Source organism: Leuciscus leuciscus (genome assembly GCF_965113295.1).
Source record: "Leuciscus leuciscus genome assembly, chromosome: 6".
Classification (NCBI taxonomy): domain Eukaryota; kingdom Metazoa; phylum Chordata; class Actinopteri; order Cypriniformes; family Leuciscidae; genus Leuciscus; species Leuciscus leuciscus.
Genome location: NC_138730.1, coordinates 46,402,056 through 46,411,179, shown reverse-complemented (window position 1 = coordinate 46,411,179; position 9,124 = coordinate 46,402,056).

Sequence of the window (9,124 nt, the reverse complement as noted above, 5' to 3'; positions counted from 1 at the left end):
GCAATTCTGACTTTTTATCTCAATTCTGACTTTTTATCTCAATTCTGATTTTATATCTCACAATTCTGGCTTTATATCTCGCAATTCTGACTTTTTATCTCACAATTCTGACTTTTTATCTCACAATTCTGACTTTTTATCTCGCAATTCTGACTTTTTATCTCGCAATTCTGACTATCTCACAATTCTGACTTTTTATCTCACAATTCTGACTTTTTATCTCACAATTCTGACTTTTTATCTCAATTCTGACTTTTTATCTCACAATTCTGACTTTTTATCTCAATTCTGACTTTTTATCTCACAATTCTGACTTTTTATCACAATTCTGACTTTATCTCACAATTCTGACTTTTTATCTCACAATTCTGACTTTATCTCACAATTCTGATTTTTTATCTCACAATTCTGACTTTTTATCTCACAATTCTGACTATCTCACAATTCTGACTTTTTATCTCACAATTCAGATTTTTTATTTCACAATTCTGACTTTTTATCTCACAATTCAGATTTTTTATCTCACAATTCTGACTTTATTTCAAAATTCTGACTTTTTATCTCACAATTCTGACTTTTATCTCACAATTCAGATTCTTTATCTCACAATTCTGACTTTATCTCACAATTCTGACTTTATATCTCACAATTCTGACTTTTTATCTCACAATTCTGACTTTATCTCTCAATTCTGACTTTATCTCACAATTCTGACTTTTTATCTCACAATTCAGATTTTTTATCTCACAATTCTGACTTTTTATCTCACAATTCTGACTTTTTATCTCACAATTCTGACTTTATCTCTCAATTCTGACTTTTTATCTCACAATTCAGATTTTTTATCTCACAATTCTGACTTTTTATCTCAATTCTGACTTTTTATCTCACAATTCTGACTTTATCTCTCAATTCTGACTTTTTATCTCACAATTCAGATTTTTTATCTCACAATTCTGACTTTTTATCTCAATTCTGACTTTTTATCTCACAATTCAGATTTTTTATCTCACAATTCTGACTTTTTATCTCAATTCTGACTTTTTATCTCACAATTCTGACTTTTTATCTCAATTCTGACTTTTTATCTCACAATTCTGACTTTATCTCTCAATTCTGACTTTTTATCTCACAATTCAGATTTTTTATCTCACAATTCTGACTTTATCTCTCAATTCTGACTTTTTATCTCACAATTCAGATTTTTTATCTCACAATTCTGACTTTTTATCTCAATTCTGACTTTTTATCTCACAATTCTGACTTTTTATCTCAATTCTGATTTTATATCTCACAATTCTGGCTTTATATCTCGCAATTCTGACTTTTTATCTCAATTCTGACTTTTTATCTCAATTCTGATTTTATATCTCACAATTCTGGCTTTATATCTCGCAATTCTGACTTTTTATCTCACAATTCTGACTTTTTATCTCACAATTCTGACTTTTTATCTCGCAATTCTGACTTTTTATCTCGCAATTCTGACTATCTCACAATTCTGACTTTTTATCTCACAATTCTGACTTTTTATCTCACAATTCTGACTTTTTATCTCAATTCTGACTTTTTATCTCACAATTCTGACTTTTTATCTCAATTCTGACTTTTTATCTCACAATTCTGACTTTTTATCACAATTCTGACTTTATCTCACAATTCTGACTTTTTATCTCACAATTCTGACTTTATCTCACAATTCTGATTTTTTATCTCACAATTCTGACTTTTTATCTCACAATTCTGACTATCTCACAATTCTGACTTTTTATCTCACAATTCAGATTTTTTATTTCACAATTCTGACTTTTTATCTCACAATTCAGATTTTTTATCTCACAATTCTGACTTTATTTCAAAATTCTGACTTTTTATCTCACAATTCTGACTTTTATCTCACAATTCAGATTCTTTATCTCACAATTCTGACTTTTTATCTCAATTCTGATTTTATATCTCACAATTCTGGCTTTATATCTCGCAATTCTGACTTTTTATCTCGCAATTCTGACTTTTTATCTCGCAATTCTGACTATCTCACAATTCTGACTTTTTATCTCACAATTCTGACTTTTTATCTCACAATTCTGACTTTTTATCTCAATTCTGACTTTTTATCTCACAATTCTGACTTTTTATCTCAATTCTGACTTTTTATCTCACAATTCTGACTTTTTATCACAATTCTGACTATCTCACAATTCTGACTTTTTATCTCACAATTCTGACTTTATCTCACAATTCTGATTTTTTATCTCACAATTCTGACTTTTTATCTCACAATTCTGACTTTTTATCTCACAATTCTGACTTTTTATCTCACAATTCTGACTTTTTATCTCACAATTCTGACTTTATCTCTCACTTCTGACTTTTTATCTCACAATTCAGATTTTTTTGTCTCACAATTCTGACTTTTTATCTCACAATTCTGACTATCTCACAATTCTGACTTTTTATCTCACAATTCAGATTTTTTATTTCACAATTCTGACTTTATCTCACAATTCTGACTTTTTATCTCACAATTCAGATTTTTTATCTCACAATTCTGACTTTATTTCAAAATTCTGACTTTTTATCTCACAATTCTGACTTTTATCTCACAATTCAGATTCTTTATCTCACAATTCTGACTTTTTATCTCAATTCTGACTTTTTATCTCACAATTCTGACTTTTTATCTCAATTCTGATTTTATATCTCACAATTCTGGCTTTATATCTCGCAATTCTGACTTTTTATCTCAATTCTGACTTTTTATCTCATTTCTGACTTTTTATCTCAATTCTGATTTTATATCTCACAATTCTGACTTTTTATCTCGCAATTCTGACTTTATCTCACAATTCTGACTTTTTATCTCACAATTCTGACTTTATCTCACAATTCTGATTTTTTATCTCAATTCTGATTTTATATCTCACAATTCTGGCTTTATATCTCACAATTCTGGCTTTATATCTCACAATTCTGACTTTTTATCTCACAATTCTGACTATCTCACAATTCTGACTTTTTATCTCAATTCTGACTTTTTATCTCACAATTCTGACTTTCTCACAATTCTGACTTTTTATCTCACAATTCTGATTTTTTTATCTCGCAATTCTGACTTTATATCTCGCAATTCTGACTTTATATCTCGCAATTCTAATGTAAACTCGTGATTGTGAGATGAAAAATCACAATTATCTTTTAAAATGTTTTATTCTGTGGCGTAAACAAGCTTCATAAATACTGATGCACTGACTAAAGTCTAATAATTGTTTTTATTACTGTCCCTCAGAGGAAGTGTAGGATGATTTCCTGATTCATAGCATACATATTCATAAGCAAAGCCTGTGTAAGGTAAGAGTTTGCCAAATTTCAAACCAGAGATGACCGTGCCATACACTCATGCTCACGTGTTAGTGATGCAACAGCTCGTCCCGGCCATCAGGGGGCAGTAGAGTTATTAACACACTTCACCAGCAGCTGATCACAGGTCAGTGTCTGAGGCCACAGAAATAAACTAAACAGGTTTTTGTGATGTTGCACCAAATATCTCCAAATAATAACATGCTTATTTATTTAGATGTTCCTTCATCTCCTATTTTAAACAATGTTTTTGAACTAAATTCTGTGTAAACACCCTGAACATGTGTTGAGCATCAATAATGGGAGATTGTTTTGAGTCCTGTATTTCAAGAACTGACCCGCTAAAACATGACATTTGTAAGGTCTCTGGGTTATTGTCATGCATGCATGTGGAATTTATGGGGGTTTCTTTTACCATCTTTAATTATTTAGTACAATATATTTTTTTCTTTTCTTTTTTTTTTTTACGTAATTCTCCGTTATTAGAATATTTGATTTAAGAATTTTTTTTTTAAAAAGGTGAATGTTATTTTATTAATCAAAATGATTGGTTTTCTACCACTAGTTGATCTAATGATGACATGTAAACTAATATTGTTAGTTGGTCACAATGCACAGTAGCTTCTAAACAAATGTTTTATAATACAATATATTATTGTGATCAGCAACTCTCTCATAATTATTAATGCTCATGAAACACACTGCAACAAAAGTTTCCATGTTTCCCAGCACAAATATCCGATACATTTATTTGAGAAGAAAAATAACGAGAGGTATTAAGTCTTGTTTTCTGACAAATATATCCAGATTAACTGAGTTTGTGCATAAAGGTAAGAAAAATTATTTGGTTTGTCCTCTGAATTTTAATTTTTTTACCCCACTGATATTTTTTCTTGTTTTTAAAGGGTTAAGAATTTTTTTTATTGCCAATGCATGAACAGTTTGTAACGCAACTTAAAAAACGAGACGTTCCGCGACCTCTTAGCTTGTCTATGAATGCCTAGACAGATTTTTACGTGAAGCACTCGGGGCGTTTTTGCCGGGAAAATCAAACGGATGTGACGTTTATGCGCGCCCCTGCGAGCCGCTTTTCTGTTCCATGATATGAAATGAATGGAAAAAAGCCATCCTGTACTGTAATGTCAATGTGTCATGCAAAGAAAAAGCGATTAATTCAAATTACAGTCTCACATAGTCAGATCTCTAATATAGTCTCAAATATACTTTATAATCAACCTGTCATAACAGTGTAATTTTAATGACCTCATCTGTCGACATGATCCCGGTGAATTTTGACTTTTAATCACGTTCAGTTTCTTGTGCGTTACGTGTGCACGAGCAATAACTCTCAGGCTGCAGTTCACTTAACGGCCACCGGTGGCGCTAATAACAAGGGTTTCTGAGCACAAAGTCACTTCACATGTACACATTTGTCAAAAATCAAGACTTAATATAACAATCATTGTGCTTCTCCAGTAAATGTATCTTGATTTAAGAATGTTTAGATGTTTGCACTGGAAAACAAGACAGAAATACTGAGGAAAAACATTTTTTTGCAGTGCATCACTCATAATAATTCATAACACTCTTTACTAGTTGTGTCAGCATTACTGGCTTCTGCCCCCAAAAACTGTGTGTGAAAGCATGAAGGTTTTGACCCTCTCTGTGATTCTACTAGTGGTCCATGTCGTGATGCATCGCGTCTGGGTTTCACAGTGATGCTGTGTGTGTGTGTGTGTGTGTGTGTGTGTGTGTGTTCATCATGCGAGAATAAAGACAGGGTGACTTTAAACCCTCGCTCACTGCCGCAGTCAGACAGCAAACTCTGCAGTCATTAATATGCAAAAATGCAAATGAGTGGGTAATTAAGAGCAGGAGTTCCACAGAGGCTCTTTGATTGCTAATGAATTCTAATCTGCAAGAACGGGGGGATGGGTTGATGAAGAAAGAATGAGGAGAGACACATATGAGAGACGGTGTGAATTCAAAACCTCGCTGATAAATTGGGGATTTTGTGTTTGGTTTTGATGACCAGCTGAAATAACCAAAACTAAACCCGCCTGTCCTGAAGTAAACACTGCATGCACGACAACAAAACACAGTGTGACATTTACAAACACAATGCAAATTGATAAGATTCTTCATGCAAATATTATAATGATGTGATTTTAAAAGCGGAACGTTCTTTGCTTTCGAATTTCAATCTAAAATCATGACTTATATTGAGTTTGTGTGTCAAACGGTTTAATCAGGTTCACCTTCAGTATTAATTATTTAGATGCATTACTTAATAAAACATGATAAATGATGTTCCCACGAGGCCTTATTTGTGTTGTGTGTGTGTGTGTGTGTGTGTGTGTGTGTGTGTTTTCCAGGCCCTGATGCCATCTGACCCTCAGCGAGTGGCTTTCGGTGTCTTGGCAAACCCTGAAACTGCAGCATATGTGTTGCAAAACCCAAACGATGTCATATTACCATTTTGGCACGCCGTGACATCACATATGCACGCGGAGACAGAGATGTTGTTTAGAGCTCCCCTGACGCCCGCTCCTCATCTGTCTCTCTCTCTCGCATTCTTTCACTCGCATGGAGGATTCATGCATGATGTTAGATGCAGAACAGCTCTTCTGTGTGTGTGTGTGTGTGTGTGTGTGTGTGTGTGTGTGTGTGTGTGTGTGTGAGGTGTATCTGTATGGTGTGGGTGTCGTTGCACTCCAGTTTTTAAATCTGTGACTGTGAGAAAAACCACTTTTATATGATCCTAAATCAAATCTTTCACATTCGATTGGACTTCAAGTTTAGGATATATATCCAGTACGGGAAGACATTTCAATTCGAGACGGATCCTTCCTTTCCTGAAACTATTGGACACTTTAAAGACATTTTTACCTCTAAATTCTGTCTGGATGTTTTTAATTGGCTTTCAGTGAAAATGAATAATATTCTTAGTTGAATCCCCAGTTTTCTGACCATGTGAACGTGTGGATTGAACGCGTTCCAGATGTGGGCCGGATCTGGGCCGACACTATGTTGCTGTCTGGGTAATTTTGGTGCGTAAATGTAAACGGAAGAAATGTAAACCTTTCTTTGCTTTATTTATTCGTGATTTTGTGAGAAAGTTTCAAATACTTCAAAAAACCAAATAGAGCGATGGAAAGGTTTTGCTCTTCTATAGCAAAATATTTGCTGTTTTACATCTTTGTCAAAGTCCCCCTGTGGTGGAAATCAAGTTTTTAATGTTGTTTATGTGTCTATGTGGTGTTTTTAATACGCTTTAAGACAAAGCATGTGTAAATTCATAAGTCGACACCATTGAAACTGCAGTGAACCAAAGACAGTCTCAAACACACGCTTTGAAATCGCTGGTGTTTCTGACGTCACAAACTACCTTGTAACCAATCAGATCAACGTGTGATCGTCAACCAGTGGATCTCTGAGCTGAGTGAGTGAGTGGAGGCGGGGCTCATTTGCATATTCATAGAGCCGTGCATACTAAATGAGGCAAGGGTGTCGAGTTACAGTCAAGATATTTTAAGGCATGATGATATTGTTTCCAAGGAAAACGTTTTTACACACAGACAGTGTCACTCCTGACCATGAAGAGGGTGTTATGATAGATTGTGAGTCATGGTTTATGAGCATCAGTGATGACATGTCATTATGCAGAGCTGCCAACTCTCACGCATTCACCACGAGACTCGCGCGATTGACACTTTTCACACGCTCTCACGCCACACATCCGAAGCAAAGAGGACACGGAGACCGACAGACTAGACAGAGCACGTTACTTATGATATAAACAAATCTCAGCTCTCAGATTCTGTCAATTTTATTACGAAATTCAAACAATAAATACCGTTTTGGCGCTTGTAAATGTGACGTGACAGATCGCTAGCGACACGTGACCAGATCATCTCTAGCTACTAGTAAATAAACACGAACGAACAATGCTGTACAACTTACCGAAATGTATATTCCTCATACATAATATCGATCAATCAGTGTTTTTCAACCGCGGAAAGAGGTCAATAAAACATCTGGAGAACAATGTCACATAACATTTACCTCAGGAAAGCCATTTATTGACCATAATATAGGCTATAGCACGTATTAACGTTTTTCAGAAAAAAAAGAGCTATAGACAGTATTTGGCTAAATATGTGTACTATATTACATATTTATTATATTTTTACTTATATCATTAAATAAAGTTGTTATTATAATAAAAAACGCATTATATTTATTTTGAGTTATTTTTAACCTTAAATATAATACTGCCAGCTGACCGGGCTGTCTGTGTGTTTACAGCATTAGGTGAGGTTTTTTATTTTTTATTGAGAAAAATGATCAAAATGAGTCAATATTAAATCAAATCACAAGAATTGAATTGAATTGAAGTCGTGAAATTTGTGTCAAGCAATAATAAAAAACGTAGCTTACCAGACATTGCATCATGTTTGTAACATGTCACTAAATCTAATAGAATTCAGTTTTGTTAGTAAAATGTTTTGACAATCACAATACACTTATTGTGATGCAAGAATTTTTTTTTTTTTTTTTTTTACATCTCCACCCTCCCTAATTTCGCTCTAAGCTAAACTCAAAAGCTGCATCATTTGTTTTTATGAAGTAATATGAGTGGTTATTGAGCAATATTGAGCAACACTGAAAAGTTGCTTTAAAGGGATAGTTCACTTTGAAATTAAATTTTGGTATGTTTTAGCTTACCTCAAGGGCATCCAAGATGTAGGTGTCTTTTTTTCCGCAGTAGTTTCAATTTTGATATTTTTAGGTCAAACCGTTCTTGTCTGTCAGTCATATAATGCAGGTCTATGGTCACTGTCTCAAAGAGCATGCACAGAGTCCAAATTAAAACAATTCCCCGTCGTCCAAATTAAACAATTCCCCATCGTAAGTACACATTGATGGCCTAAGACACGAAACGAGCGGTTTGTGTGAGAAAACGAACAGTATTTATATCGTTGTTACCTCTTATACACAGCCACGTCCAAGTGATCTGAGAGCGCGGGCGGGTATAGATATATACACTAGATGTCGCATTGGCAACGGTTTTGTTCCAATGAACTGCAGTTGCCAATGCGACTTCTAGTGTATATATCTATACCCGCCCGCGCTCTCAGATCACTTGGACGTGGCTGTGTATAAGAGGTAACAACGATATAAATACTGTTCGTTTTCTCACACAAACCGCTCGTTTCGTGTCTTAGGCCATCAATGTGTACTTACGATGGGGAATTGTTTAATTTGGACGATGGGGAATTGTTTAATTTGGACTTCTCTGTGCATGCTCTTTGAGGCGGTGACCATAGACCTGCATTATATGACTGACAGACAAGAACGGTTTGACCTAAAAATATCAAAATTGAAACTACTGCGGAAAAAAGACACCTACATCTTGGATGCCCTTGAGGTAAGCTAAAACATACCAAAATTTAATTTCAAAGTGAACTATCCCTTTAAAGGACAAGTTCGGTATTTTACACTTAAAGCCCTGTTTACAGATCGTTTCTGATGAAATAGAACGGTTAAATGAAAATTTTTACACATGCTGCTGTCCCGAGAATTTTAGGTTTCTTTCGCTCTTAACCGTTTTATTTCATCAGAAACGATCTGTAAACAGGGCTTTAAGTGTAAAATACCGAACTTGTCCTTTAAGGCTGGAATACACGACTCTGAACTGATTTTAAAACCGTAGCCATCATTCATCTGTCGAGTTGTAAATGTTACAGAGCATCATTCACTG